At 40.5% G+C, this 16,091-nt stretch overlaps 1 protein-coding gene across 4 annotated transcripts in view; it reads left to right on the top strand.

Moving 5' to 3' along the window:
- The window catches only part of LOC126297701 (glycoprotein 3-alpha-L-fucosyltransferase A-like), a 663,635-nt gene that overhangs the window by 105,188 nt on the left and 542,356 nt on the right, over positions 1-16,091 (top strand). For 2 of the 4 annotated variants that reach the window (XM_049988825.1, XM_049988826.1), the window contains exon 3: positions 6,047-6,096. The exons of the other annotated variants lie outside the window; for them this stretch is intronic. The gene's annotated coding sequence lies outside the window, so the exon portion shown is untranslated. The remainder of the gene's footprint in view (positions 1-6,046; positions 6,097-16,091) is intronic. 4 annotated transcript variants of the gene reach the window in all.

The raw sequence follows: 16,091 nt of genomic DNA, 5'->3' as shown, positions 1-16,091 counted from the left end.
TTTTACTTTTACATACTCTACAAATCATTTCAATCCTCTGTTTCCCTTTATAAGTTATTACTCATTCAGAATGATGACTCTGCTGATATTTATTACACTTCAAGTACCAAACACAACCATTCATTTATATAAATTAAAAACTATAAGGAATCTAGTTTTTCTTCAGCCTCTAATTTATCATATTTATTGGTTATAACATTTATGAGTTCTGTTAAGATTGATTCTCTGAACTAGAAAGTAAAAAAGTTTCCTTTCTTTATTATTAGTGGTTACCTTTTTGGAATGATTAAATATAGTGAGTCAAAATACTTCAAAAATATCAGAACCTTCAACTGGTATGTTACTATTCCATCTTTTGTTCATATCTTGTAAGGGAAGTGAATGCTGCAGTTTGTTTACCACACACTCTTTTCTGAAAGCTATCTAGTTATGTAATCCATTGTGTTAAATCTGCTTTAGTAAAATAATCTAATAAATTTTCTCAGTCTCAGGTTTAGAATAATAACTAATAGATGTGGTTAACACCTTTGTATGTTGAACATTAGGCTCTTCTAGTTTCACATGAAGAAAACATGTGTTGATGACATATGTATCCTCAGCTGGATGATTAGTATTAATTAACCTTCTACCAACAAAACCAATATAATTGGTTGATTTAGTGAGAAGATGAGTGAAATATTATTTAAACTTTACAAAAATCTATTCTGTATTTTTTTTAAATTAACTGACTCAAGTGACACTAAGCCATTACTCTAAAATTATTTCCCAGTACTGTTTAACATGTTTAAAATTTCATCAAACTGAAAACAACAAGAAAATAATTTTTATACAAACAAACTCAGGTCTCAACATATTTATTTGTTGAAGCTTTGTATCCTCTCTGTATTAAATGTAACTCTTCTGGAAACAAACGACTGATTTTACTCTAGTTTAACCTTTGAGAAACTAAATTACATTTATCACTGAGATCTGGTTTCCCACATCTATTTGGACAAATAACTACACATCTCACTCATTTAGGTAATAAATTAGTAAGCTTATAATTTGCTTTCTTTTCTTTCAGTTGTGTCTTTGGAACCCAGACACTTATCTTTCATTTCTTAACCTTTTTTTACCTTGTAAATGACTTGATTATTCGTTTTGAGTGATAAGAGCTCAATTCTGGAAAAAAGACTTCATATTGAGTTTAAACAAGTTGCTACAGTTGAATTTTATTCACCATTCCGTATTCCAAATCTTACTTCCAAATATAATAATTTTCACTGTTTGTGTGAAGGTCAGTATAGTCTGTAAATCATATTAAAAAGCTATTCACACAAATATGTTAATGTAAGTATCACAGCAGATGAAGTTTCAAACATTGCTATTATTGAGTGCGATGTTAAATTATGTATGGATATAAAGGATAGAATTGGAAGTTGGTTAGATATTAGTAACCAGATTCCTGAAAAAGATAAAAATGCTGTTGCTAATGATATTCTCAAAATAATTCTTTTGAAAACTTGTTACTTTATTTGGTTGTATGTTCGATATAAATGGTGTTCATTTATCACAAAAAAACTAGTATCATTGCATCTTTTAAACGAAATGAACAGTTTTGGCTCATATTTTTTTGCATGATATCCTTCTTTATTTTTACTGTGCCTTAATATAATTCAAGGTTTAATATTAATTACAACTGGTCAGGTAGCTGATTGTAGTAGAGTGGACGTGAGTGTAAGTTTAGAAATGTGGTACAATGATTTTCTTTTAAGTAAATGAACAAAACTGAAAGCTATTAAGTGTGGTCAGTCTGAGTAAATAAAAAAATAGTTCTAATGTTTCAGGCAGAAATGTAGAGGAATTATAAATGTAGCAGATGTATGGTCACTTTGTAATGGAGCTCAGTATATGTGAGTTTCAGTATTATTTAAGTTGATGAAACAGATTATCCTACTTTTTATGAAATATATAATAAAAGGTTCATTGATAATTATTATGCAAAGCTTTTCGATAACTATAAGGAGAAAAAGCAGCAGTGTCTGTAGGATTGAATGTTCTTTTATTTGTTCTACAGTTTTGTTACATCTAACTTCAGCAGATTCAGATAAACGTTACTTTAAAGGTCATATTATAGATAATAGTGTTAAGAATGAGGTGCTATATCTACAAAAAATACTAGCAGGATTTTTGAAAGAAATTAGAGAAACAATGTCAGTAGCAGATCTGAGTATAAGTTTTACATTGGGAAGAAGTGCTGAGGACTTTCTTTAGAGATGAGCAGATGCTGATGCAGCTGGGATTGAAAGTAAGGATGTTCTTCCAGCAGAAAGAGAATTTGTTGTAGAAAGTATGAAAACTGCAGTTCCAATTGTTAGATATGAAGCTTATTATAACACTGATTAAAGTAAAATTGTCTTCAGAATTATAAAATACCAATCTCATGTTAGGAGCTTCAGACTCAAAAAGTTGCTGGATTAAGTTGTGAAAATGGAATCATATATCTCAAATTATTACAGTTTCATGCGTTTAGAAATTCCTTAGTACATATTTGTAATCTTCCAACCGATAGAAACGATACCCAACTTAAAGATGCATTGCTACTTGATTATGGTTCAAATGACTCTGAGCACTATGAGACTTAACATCTGTGGTCATCAGTCCCCTAGAACTTAGAACTACTTAAACTTAACTAACCTAAGGACATCACACACATCCATGCCCGAGGTGGGATTCGAACCTGAGACCGTAGCGGTCACGCGGTTCCAGACTGAAGCGCCTAGAACCTCATGGCCACACCGGCCGGCTCTATTTGATTATGTTAAACTTAAGAATATTTATCTGAAGAGTGGAAAATGTGAGGTATTTCCATGGGAAAGGTTGAATTGGGATTCACTAAATAACTCCAAAAATATATGATTCGTTCAGACATTTTAAGTGTGTTACATATTTCAAAGGAGCTGTTGCTCTGAATCCATACAATTTCATCATGAGTTATCCCATTTTATTTTATCAATATAATTTGAAGGATGAAGGTCTTGACCATACAGAAAACTGCTATGAGCCTATGTGCTGTAGTTTTGATAAGATACTTGAAAATGGTTTAGGTTAGACAGTTATCTATGGAAAACGAAACGTTATTTATGAAAAAGTTTAAGAAAATTTTTAATTTTTTTACTATAGAAATGCATCACTTATTAGCAAAACTTTCAGTTTGCTTAAGTATTTTAGCTTGAGGGTATTAAAAGTATAAAGCCACTGATTCAGAAATATTATAAACAAGTAATTGCAACAAAAAAATCACTGCCTTTTGTGTGGTGATATTAAAATTAGTTTATCTCACATACATTTAAGAGACTGATAAAAGTGCTTTAAAAATGCTACATGATGAAACCTTTCCATAATATTTGAGGGTAGACTGGGATAAAGAATGGAATATCTATTCATGATACTGAAGTTTCTTAACATATTTTCATTTTTTCTATCAAATTTGTGTATTTTAATAATTTGTACGTTAGTATCTTTTGCATGCTTTTTCTTCTGTCGCTACGATAGCAGGTTCAAATCCTGCCTCGGGCATGGATATGTGTGATGTCCGTAGGTTAGGGGACTGATGACCACAGATGTTTAGTCCCATAGTGCTCAGAGCCATTCTTTTTTTCTGTAGATTTTTATACTTTGTTTCTAAAGGAGTATATTAGACAAAATGTAGGAGAATTTCTCACTTGTTACACAGTGGACGAAAATAGAAAAATGTTCTCTCTCTCTCTCTCTCTCTCTCTCTCTCTCTCTCTCTCTCTCTCTCTCTCTGTCTCCCTGTGTGTGTGTGTGTGTGTGGGTGTGTGTGTGGGTGTGTTCGTCTAACCATATCCACTGTTAACGAGTTTATTGCGAAGTATGAACCTCAGGGAGACACCAAACATAATAATTGGTCTAGTAGGTCTAGTGGATACGCCCATACGTCGTGAGGTTGGACGGCGTCCCCTCATTATAGACGTCGGACATCGTAGGCTGGACAGACTGGTATAACAGGACAGGCAGTAAACTGTGGCAGAAATAACATCAGACATTAACGTTGGACAGAGTACTCACAGTGCACCGAACACTCCTGACGATGGGCCTCCGCAGCTGACGACCCATGCATGTGCCAATGGTGACATCGATATCTACGACTGAAATTGGCACGTGACCATCGGCACTAGACGTTAGATCATTGGCAGAGCTTTGCATGGTCTGACGAATTCCGATACCTTCTTCATCATGCCGATAGGAGGGTGCGAATCCGTCGTCCTCCAGGAGAACAGCTTCTTGACACTTATACCGTGGGATGGGGACAAGCTGGCGGTGGCTCCATTATGCTCTGGGGAACATTCGCGTGGGCATACATGGGTCCAGTGGAGCTCGTGCAGGGCACCATGACGGTCAAGGGGTATCGTAAACTGGTAGCAGACCATGTACACACCTTCATTACGATCATGTTTCGCGAAGACAGTGACATTTTTCACCGAGATAATTCGCGTGTCGCAATGCTAAGAGTGTGATGGACTGGTTTGAGGAAAACAGCAACGAATTCCAGTTGATGTGCTGGTTCCCTAACTCGCCGATAGAACACATCTGGGATGTGATTGAACGCGGCGTTAGAGCACATTGCCCCCTCCCACGAATATACGGGAATTAAATGACTTTTGTGTGCGGAAGCGGTGCCAACTCCCTCCAGCAACCTATCAGGGAACCATTGCTTCCTTGATACTACGCATCACCGCTGTTATCCGTGCCAAACGTGGACATACGAAAAGGAAGTGCGTTGTCATAATGTTCTGGCTGATCAGTGTACATCAGTAGTTTTAAAAATGTATTGCATTTTACTCATCATAAAATTCTGTACCTGAGAATCTGACAATATATTTCAAAGAGTTTTAATATAAGACGCAGCACTTAACACTGTAGAACGCGAAATATTTAAAAATGCTGCACAAAACACAATCTCATGTCTAACAACAACAGAACTATAGGAAATGGTGGAAACTGCTTATGGCGTTCTCTAGAGCATATTCCTTCTTGTGATTCTAATATCAGTCACTCGACGTAAGTACCAACCAAAAAACATCGTGTATTCGTAGGTACACTATCCTATAGGTACAACACTCTCCCCTACATGAAGTGAAACCCAAATGGGCTGATGTGGACCTGATACAAGGAAGATTGTGAACGTTCGTGTGATGGTCAAAGTCTATTTTCGAACTTCGTGTTCGATAGTAAAATTAAAATAACTGCTTATAGAAACATTTAAAAAACTGGATTCTTCCTACAATGAAGCAAGAAAAGAAAAGAATCTTTTGCATATCAGTAAGATAGTCTTTTTTACTGCAATGCAAAGACCACATAGCTTTTAGAAGAACATCGAGGAGATTAGTTGGACAATCTCACTCAAAACTCCCACCTGAATCCCATCAAATATCTGCATTATTAACTGAACCTTCACTTGAATGTCGTCTCTATGCACCCATGGGTACATTGTTACATGTGGAAATACTTGCAAGTCAGTGAGTATACCAAATCGCAAACGCTGTCTGTCTGAAAGAAATCCGTTTGTGGAATTTGTATGGCCGTCTGCAGCTCATACAGAACAAATTACTCAAAATCATAAGCAACCCTCCGCGCTACACACGCATCGCGGACCTTCATCGGGAATATCGGCTAGATACCATTTTGCAGGTGTTCCAAAAACTCTCCACACGACTGTACAATAACACGAGACACTCGCGCAACCCGTTTATCCTTTCTCTGGGTAATTACGATCACAACCATCGTTGGAAGCATTACAGACCAAAGACACTATTGGCTAGGAAGTTAACATCTATGGTCCATAGCACGCTAACACGACAGTACTGGCGAGCCCCTGCAACACAGCTACTACTGGTAACCCCAGATGCTCGAACCGCCGAAAAACAGGCAACCGCAGGGAAACCGTACTGTACACAGCCCCCCCCCCCCCCCCCCAACACTCTCTGTGAGCTGATCTATAACCGATCGCCCACTAATGTACAACAACCTTGAACTGTTGCAGGGACGCAGCAACTGCAGCAAGCCCCGCAAAGAGCTACAGCAACGACAAAGGTAACGATGCACGATACTTCGCACTAACACAACCACACCAAGCATGCACTGTCTCAGATAGCAAGCCGCTACTGCCCTTACTACCCGTCCTACTGTCGCAGACGTTTTTTTCCCTTGGCGCTTGCCTTGGCACTTTTTTTCCTCTGCCCTTACAACCGCTACCCTTCGATCGCTTTCGACCACTTTCTATCTCCTGCTGGACCATGTTAATGAGTAATCTTACCTAGAAGCATGGATAACTTCACAGCCCGCATCCTGTGACTCCTGATTCAAACACTAACATGTTAGAACTTTAGGTTTTTTCACCATGTTGGTGTGGGCGTGGAGGGGCCTCATCCTTTGTCACCCAAGAGGAGAACGGTTCTCTGCTGATTTGTAGTTCACATGTACACAGCAAGTGCTCTCTCACATGAATAGTAGGGCGTGATTGACACATGTCTGGTCGCATTACGTATATACACTGAAGAGACAAAGAAACTGGTACACCTGCCTAATATCATGTACGGCCCCCGCCACCACGCAGAAGGGCCGCAACACGACGTGGCATGGACTCGAATGATGTCTGAAGCAGTGCTGGATGGAACTAACACCATGAATCGTGTAGGGCTGTCCATAAATCCGTAAGAGTACGAGAGAGCGGAGCCCTGTTCTGAACCGCACGATGCAAGGCATCCCAGATATCCTCAATAATGTTCATATCTGGGGAGTTTGGTGGCCAGCGGGAGTGTTTAAACTTAGAAGAGTGTTCCTGGAGCCATTCCGTAGGAACTGTAACCGTGTGGGGTGTCGCATTGTCCTGCTGGAATTGCTCAAGTCCGTAGCAATGCACAACGCACGTGAATGGATGCAGGTGATTAGACAGGATGCTTACGTACGTTTCACCTGTCAGAGTCGTATCTAGACGTATCAGGGGTCCCATATCACTCCAACTGCACTAGCCCCACGCCATTACAGAGCCTCCACCAGCTTTACCACTCCCCTGCTGACTTGCAGGTTGCATTGATTCATGAGATTGTCTCCATACCCGCACAATTCGAAACGAGACTGGTACGACCAGGCAACATGTCTCCAGTCATCAACAGTCCAATGTCGGTGTTGATGGGCCCAGGCGAGGCGTAAAACTTTGTATCGTGCATCATCAAGGTTACACGAGTGGGCCTTCGACTCCGAAAGCCCATATCGATGGTGTTTCGGTGAGTGGTACGCGCACTGATACTTGTTGATGGCCCAGCACTGAATTTGCAGTAGGGTTGCACATCTGTCACGTTGAACGATTCACTTTAGTCGTCGATGGTCCCGTTCTTGCAGGATCTTTTTCCGGCCAGAGCGATGTCGGAGATTTGATGTTTTACCGGATTCCTGATATTCACGGTACACTCGTGAAATGGTCGTACCGGAAATTCCCCACTTCATCGTTACCTCGGAGATGGTGTGGCCCATCCCCCTTGCGCTGGCTATAACACCACGTTCAAACTCACTTAAAATCTTGATGACCTACCACTGTAGCAGCAGTAACCGATCTAACAACTGCGCCGGAAACTTGTCGTCTTATATAGGCGTTGCCGACCGTAGCGTAGTATTCCACCTGTTTACATATCTCTATATCTGATTACGCATACCTATACCAATTTCTTTGGCGCTTCATTGTAGATAGCACGTTCATAAATCTTTCTGACCACAGGACTCAACTATAGCAGACAATGTCACCAGTCTGGTGGGTACAGTGTAGCCCGAAAGTAACTGTGATGGAGTCATGATTACTTACATTCATAGCTCTTTGATTCTTGATGAACATTCTGGATGCCGACAAAATGGCTATAAATCGTTGAAACACAGTACGAACAATAGGTAAACGAACATTTAACGTTCTAGTGATCTCTGAGTTTGAGCTGGGTCCGATCTACCACCGCTCGACCGTTTCTGTTCGTTTGGTAAATGAGCAGATGTCATTCAAAATTCTCGTTTGGCTGATACATAAGTGTTACGAGAGTGTACTCAAAAATTATCACAGTTGACTGACAACTGAGTAGAGAGGATCCACTGAGAATTTGGGTGACTCACTAACTATCCCAACCTAGAAAAACTCCGAAAGTATGATAGTAGCTGAAAAGTTTGTGTGGCAAATGTTGCATGGGACAACGGGGGCCAAAAATACGACGATGGTTGTTTTGTTGCTAGGTGGGGTCGCGACAGAGATGTGAAGGTTAACTGTGCTTTTTTAAATGGGATGCTGTAGTATGGTACTTATTTTCTGACAGCGGCAATCGAGACAAATCCAGTGATGTGTAACAGTAGGATTTTTGAAGGTCAACGAAGGTCAAAAAGTTGGCATGAACTTCCATTTACAGAAGGTGTTCGAAGTGATGACCATTGGTACCAATGCAGTGCTGGAATCTTCTTATCATGGATTGAGTGGTATTCTTATCACTTCCACCTGCTGTAGGATCACATCGCTTCGTCTTCTTCCTACTGGTACTGTAACTGATATTTGGCAACATGGTAAGATAAGTTGGGCAACTCTGTGAGCGACAAGTTACTTCCTGGTGTGCACGGAATTAAGCCTCAAGGTTCACTTGATTTTTCCTGTCATTTCCATTGAATAATCTGAGTTGTTATCGCTTGAGTTGCAACAAAAAACTGTAAATTTACGGTTTTCAGCCCCGGAAAGTCTTTGCACTTGTAAATCGCAACTAATATCGTCCTTTAAATAGCGGGTTGCAAGTTCTAGCCGTTATTGGCCTCGTAAGATAAAGTTAACTATCATACCTCTTCGCTAGCATTGCGGCAACGTGCTGACCTGTGACATAGCGTCTGTTATGGTTCGCGGTTCCAGTGTCGCTGACTATAACGTTTTTATCCCTTCTGTGAAAGAGCTACAAGTAGTCAGATAAAACATCGATAAGGAAATCGCATGAAAATACTTTCGGCTCATAGTGCAATGGTGAAAAACTGCCAACGCTGCACAACAGGTAACGCCTCTTTCCGCTGCTGACAAGCAAATTTTGGGTTTCTAGGAACACATAACTTTATTTATGAAATGCCACATTTGCATACCTCTTGAGTATGAAACAGTATACCAATTAAACACATACCCAATCGAAATCTAAGTGAGTAAGGTTTCTTTTAATGTTGTTAAAACAATAGCAAACATGAGAGAGAAATTAGTCATCAACGATACATGCCAATTTTCTGATGTTATCTATAACAGTCTGACAATGCACATGAAGTTTATTGATTACATGCATGTAGAAAACTTGTTATGAGTTAAAGGTTTCAAACAAGCTTTGAAGAAGAATAAAATGCCACTACCATGCGACAGCTGATGTAGAAAATATTTTTCTGACGTATTTTGGTACGATGCGCTCTCTCCATACATAATACAAAAGTTTCGGTATTCATCTGCTGACTGACCGTCTATTAAACCTGAAAAGATCAAAATGTCGCAGAAGTTAGCACTTTTTCCACATGCGACTATTTTGGGTTGAAAAGTGAAGGGAATTATGTTCAAAGTTACATTAGACTGGTAACTACAGCAAACAGCAGAATTGCATTTTAAAAAATGTAGCAGTAAATGTACTCGAACTCGCGACATGTTATCTATGGCACACGACGCTTACTGTTATGCTACTAGCTGACGCAGAGCTACAGCAGCTCCGAAGTCAAGAACAATTCCTCCAGAACTTTCGCAGTCCACAGTGCTGTGAGATAATGCATATGGCCTGATCTAGACTCCTGAAAGACAGACAGTTACAGCTTTTCTTTAGCACTGCACGGCGTTTTCAACAAACAGATAGCGCAGTAGAGTAGCTCAAGTGGAAAGGAACACTTCCTATTTAAATTTCTGCATCCAACACTGATGGAAGTTCTGTGTAGGTGGAAGTTACATGATTTTAATTTGGTGATTACAAAATAGAGTCGAATGTAGGCACTGGGTAGCCGAGGCAGCTAGTTCAAGGTGATTCTGTCAACCAAGTAAATGAATATACAGAACATGCTGCAAACAACCACAGGGAGCCTGTGTGTCAGAATTCTCATCCAGTGTGGCGCAACTGCGTTATGATAGAGAAATGGCTTACAGAGAAGAGGATTTGTTTTTCTGTCGGATTGCTGATAGGTTCATATACTTATGGTCTGGGTTCGATTCCAACTTCTACCGATGATTTTTGATAGGGAGAGACAGATTCTATTCTCTTCTGGCTACGCCAAGTGAAGAAGGTATAATGGCAATGTGGTCTGAAATTCACATTAAACATGATATCCCTTCTCTAAGAAGTAGACGTTAGGTTGAACCACAATTAAGTCAGGAGTGGGGACATGTAGAAACTCACCAATAACCTTTCTTATACTAGTTATTTATTTCAAGTGATGAAACAAACGCTATGCAGGGTCACAGGACAATTATTCCATCTTTTATCTGAGCTTCTGTATGCCGTGCAACTCAGACCGCCCTTAACGCGGAAGTTGATCCCTTCGTGATAATACGGCTAGACTACAATTTGTTGTTTGTTCAGAACTGCAGATTTCTCAACATCTCCACATATTGCGCGTGAATGGGTTCGAATCCTGGGCCGACATTAAAGTTTTCATTATGTATTGTCAAGCTCTAGCGTGACCATACCTATCTGCTGGTGGATAATAATTTTGATTTTTAATGTATTTTCATTCGTTGTCAACACCAACGATATCTGACGTTTTTGACTCCCAGTGAGACACAGAACTGCGAGATCACTATATGTTCAAGGATCTTATTCCGAGCTGCTGGTGGAGAAAAATTCGGTAGCTGACGTCTCTTCGTGTGTAGTCACCAACGATATGTGTGGGATTCGATTCCCAGTCAGCACTGAACTCTTCGCCATATTATTTCTATTTCAAACATGCTCACATGTCGCTGCTGGTGTAACAAACCCATATTTAATGTTCGATTTCTCTAGAATATAACAGCGATAAGTGCCGGGTTGGAGTCCTGGGAAGGAAAAAATTAATGTTTCGTCTCGCCATTTCAGTTAAAACATCTTGCTACTGCCGAGAAAATCCGATATGTCACAGTTTATTGTGCTTCGATAACAATCCGATTAGGATCTGGTTCGAATCACGGCACTTCAAGTAAGTTACTTGTGAAGAAGCAATATTTAACATCTCTCGTAGTTTGTTAACAAGGACAATAGATGCTGGGTAGGAATTCGCGTCCGTTAAAAATGTTTACGTTATGTAATTTAAAGTTGATATTTGCTAACTGATACTGTCTAAAATCGAGGTATATCACTCTCTGTATGCCTAGTCAGGAATGACTGTTAGTTTCTGTCAGTCACGAAGTCTTTGCTTAGTATGCATGACCTGGGTTTGAATCCATATGCTGAAGGAGACGATTCGTCGTGTCATTTGCAGTTCATGCATATTCCTAACTAGCTGCTCGTGAATAACTGAAATTTTTAATGTCATTTTGGGTTAAATAATAAGTAGGGTATGTTACTTTGAAGAGGAAATTATGAATACGACGAACTTCCTACGTGCATTACCTATCTGACGTAATAATGACAGTGGTAAAATTTCAAGTATGACATTTATTGTTATATGTGTGAGCTTGCAAGTCTTAAGGACAACCTTATCTGTGGTAAAGTGTTCCCTGATATTTGTAGTAACGTGGTATTACTTTACATCTTGAGTTATTGCCATACAGAGCAGTGTTTTCTAGTGGTGACTTGCTGGAACCATTTTCAATAGTCAAAGGACTGTACTGAGGAGAGATTAGAGCACCTGCTAGACAGCTACGTTGTGCGGGTTGCATGCGAATCAGGCGAAATGCAATTCAGGTCGTTCGGATACTTTTGAGCTTGCTGTACATGTCTCATTTTTATCATCAACGATGTACGGGACAAAGCACATCTTATGTATGTAGTCGGCTGACTATGTGAGGAATCTGTAGCCACCGTATTAATACGAATAATGGAAATGGCGTGTGGCTAGGGCCTCCCGTGGGGTAGACCGTTCGTCTGGTGCAAGCCTTTCGAGGTGACGCCATTTCGGCGACTTGTGTGTCGATGGGGATGAAATGACGATGATAAGGGCAACACAACATCCAGTCTCTGAGCGGAGAAAATCTCCGACCCAGCCGGGAATCGAACCAAGGGCGTTAGGTATGACATTCCGTAGCGCTGACCACTCAGTTACCAGGGGCGGACAATACTTCTAATTATTGATAATTTCTATGATCAGTATTAGAGTTCTACAAAATTGCGATAATAGTAACGACTTTTTGAAACTAATTTAGTTTCGTGACTGAAACAGAATTGAATCGTTTAGTTTTTACCCCTCAGCATATTTCATTTTAACCCTCAGTAGATAATCACCACAGGTTGAAAACCATTGTGTATGGGGATTTTTTGATGTAGAACTGCACTTAAATAAAGATAAATTTTCACTAAATTTACTTATACGGCAGTACAGAACTTATCTGTCTAGAGTACATGGACTGTGGTGTATTGAATACTGCATTTTATCCTTTCTGACTAGCGGACACTACTTAAAAGCGGACATTTTTATTTTTCCCCACAAGTTTTAATGTACCTTCACCTTCAATTATTTCATAATTCCACAAATTCTCTAGGTTCCACCAACGATAGAAATGATCGCCTGTGGGTGTAGATACTTTTTGGTCTTGTAAAGAATAAAGTCAGCCTGCGAATCAGATTATTACATTCATGAGATGAAAACTTGGCTCAGAAATTCAAGTTTTATATTGTAAAAACATCTGCTACTCACTTTACCACATTTTGAATTATTTCACCTTTAATTCAAATGCAGTGCTATCTGAAAACAAAGATCTGAGGCATCCCGTAGCAGGAGAGTACGTTGTTTCCCTGCCATTTCACTTAGTTGTAGTGCGCAGCTCGTGGTCGTGCGGTAGCGTTCTCGCTTCCCGCGCCCGGGTTCCCGGGTTCGAGTCTCGGCGGGGTCAGGGATTTTCTCTGCCTCGTGATGACCAGGTGTTGTGTGATGTCCTTAAGTTAGTTAGGTTTAAGTAGTTCTACGTTCTAGGGGACTGTTGACCATAGATGTTAAGTCCCATAGTGCTCAGAGCCATTTGAATCACTTTTTTTGAACTTAGTTGTTTGTACGAGATCATACTGAAATAATTTTTTGAGTGCAAACTCTTGAAGTTCTTTAAGTAAAACAAGCTTTATTGACGTTCTAAATCTACATTCTTCGTGTCTGCATATTTACTTCTCAATATCGTTACCCCGGCGAAGAAACACATTTCTCCCAACGAGAGACCAACCTCAGCTTCCGCTGCTTGATCGTTATCGAAGTGTAGTTCCCGAAAGTGTTGTTTTTAGTTGTGAAAACATCTCGGATGGGGTTAAGTCGGTACTGTAGGGAGGGTGATGGATGACAGAGAACCCAAGGCGTTGTTCTGTTGCAGCACTCGTTTGTGTTATGGCAATGTCATGCTGAAGTATTACGCATGACATGTAATACCTCAACCGATACTGAGAACAGAAAGAGAATTCGGATGCATTACCTTTTACCACGCTTTCGTAAACGTGAACTTTGTCATTCATATAGCAAACGAAAACTTCAGACTGATTTTCTTTCTTCATGTGCTTTTTCTTCGAGTACTGCCGACACAATCATTTTAAATTAGTGACGATTTCATCCTGCTAATCAAGAATAAATTACCGACACGTAGGCAAGGGATTAGTGTGTCATTTGCGTTTACGACGTGCGTGCGATAAACGCAGACACGTCAACTATGGTGACGTTATTATCAAATGCGTCCAACGGGATTGGCTTGGTATTATTCTTTTCTTGGCTGGCAAAGAACAAACACCGTTAAATATCCGCCGGAGAATGAACAATGTGCGTGAGGCACCACGTCCGTCAGAAACTACCGTTGTGGTACGGTGTGCCAAGTTCCATGCCGGTCCGCGCAAGACTTCAACAGGCGAACAAATGGGCGGCACTCGAGAATCCGTCCTATAGTCCTGATCTCTCCCCATGCGACTGTCAAGCTTTCAGTCTCTTAAAGATGGCTTTCTAGGATCGACGATGTGCAGCAGGCCGCTACAGACGTATTAACGCAGCAGGACACGATGTTTTACAAAACGGTTATCTTCAACCTCGTGCGTCGGTGGTATGCTTGCCTCAATGCTCACTGCAATTTTGTCTGATTGGCATACCGATTCTGGACTGTACGGCGTCCGAACGGAAACTTTTTGATCGTCCGTTACACAATACACCCACAACGTATCCATGCGTCAGAGGTAGTGAAAGCCACAGTCTTTGAAAACCTACATCAAGGACTCCGTGGTCTGATAAAGCGAGTGGCGATAGATAACAGGAAGCACATAACATGGGTGATAAGAATCGACGCTAGTATTTGATCAGGATTCACAAAGCAAGGTATGCTGATGAATGGTTCAAATGGTTCGAATGGCTCTGAGCACTATGGGACTCAACTGCTGTGGTTATCAGTCCCCTAGAATTTAGAACTACTTAAACCTAACTAACCTAAGGACATCACACACATCCATGTTCGAGGCAGGATTCGAACCTGCAACCGTAGCAGCAGCGTGGTTCCGGACTGAAGCTTCTCAAACCGCTCTGCCACAGTGGCCGCAAACATACGGAGTTGTTTCACAAATAGCATTAGAGGTGAATTGTAGTTGAGGTAAAACATTAGTTACCATGTAACACTTGAACGGTACTTAAACCTCAACAAAATTAACGGAACGTAACATATGTATGAGATTGAATTTATTGTGGTAAAGTCACAGGAGGCTGAAAAACCTCGAGATTACTTTGAAACCTTTAAAGAGTGGATGCTCACTTTTGTGTCGTCTCGTTGTCACTGTAGGCTTGTATGATGGGAAGCAAGGAGAGGATGTTGTTCGGCGGTCGGCATCCTCTTTCCACAACTCAGCTGCATGCATTCATTAATAGGGTTCTTTATTAACTTAAACAGGAAGCTACTTAACTTAAGATAGTCCAGGTGTTGTGGTACAAGCTCTGACTTAATAGCCCACGTTAGCCTCTCTGTTGGTGAACTACAAGTGCCTCTATGCACACTACTCTGGTCGCTAGGTACTGACTGACTCTGAGCTAGAGGCTGGGCTAACTGCGACTGGGACTTCCACTAGGCTGCGACTGATGACTCGACTCGTTGACTCACTGGATGGTGGACTGCGCCTCTGACCCGTGGCGACGATTTAAATACTGGCGGCTGAGAGGGCGTTGGTGGTGCGTTTCTTGGGAGTCTGTCTTTGGCTTCTATCGATCTTCTCGCAACCTCTTTGCCGCCTCGAGTGCTGGTCACATCTTAAGCCAGCACACCCACAGATAATTCTCTCCAGATAAATAATCTGATTCGATAATCATATTCGAGAAGGATATCATTTCAATAGAGCTGTGATTTACATGTCAAGCACAGCCGTTGGTTCAGTAGACTTGAAGAAAAAATGGCAGAACAAAGGATATACAGCATGTTGAATAGAATAAAACAGGTGGTTTCATACTAATAGAGCGAGGCTCAGTGTATTGGGATATTTCGAATATACGAGTACCGGGTGATCAAAAAGTCAGTACAAATTTGAAAACTGAATTAATCACGGAATCTTGTAGACAGAGAGGTAAAAATTTACACACATGTTTGGAATGACATGGGGTCTTATTACAACCAAAAAAAAATACAAAAGTTCAAAAAATGTCCGACAGATGGCGCTTCATCTGATCAGAATAGCAATAACTGGCATAACAAAGTAAGACACAGCAAAAATGATGTTCTTTACAGGAAATGCTCAATATGTCCACCATCATTCCTCCACAATAGCTGCAGTCGAGGAATAACGTTGTGAACAGCACTGTAAAGCATGTCAGGAGTTATGGTGAGGCATTGGCGTCGGATGCTGTATTTCAGCATCCCTAGAGATGTCAGTCGAACACGATACACTTACGACTTCAGGCAACCCCAAAGACAATAATCGCACGGACTGAGGTCT

Source organism: Schistocerca gregaria, chromosome X (genome assembly GCF_023897955.1).
Source record: "Schistocerca gregaria isolate iqSchGreg1 chromosome X, iqSchGreg1.2, whole genome shotgun sequence".
Taxonomy (NCBI): Eukaryota; Metazoa; Arthropoda; class Insecta; order Orthoptera; family Acrididae; genus Schistocerca; species Schistocerca gregaria.
This window is presented reverse-complemented; position numbering and strand designations above follow the sequence as displayed.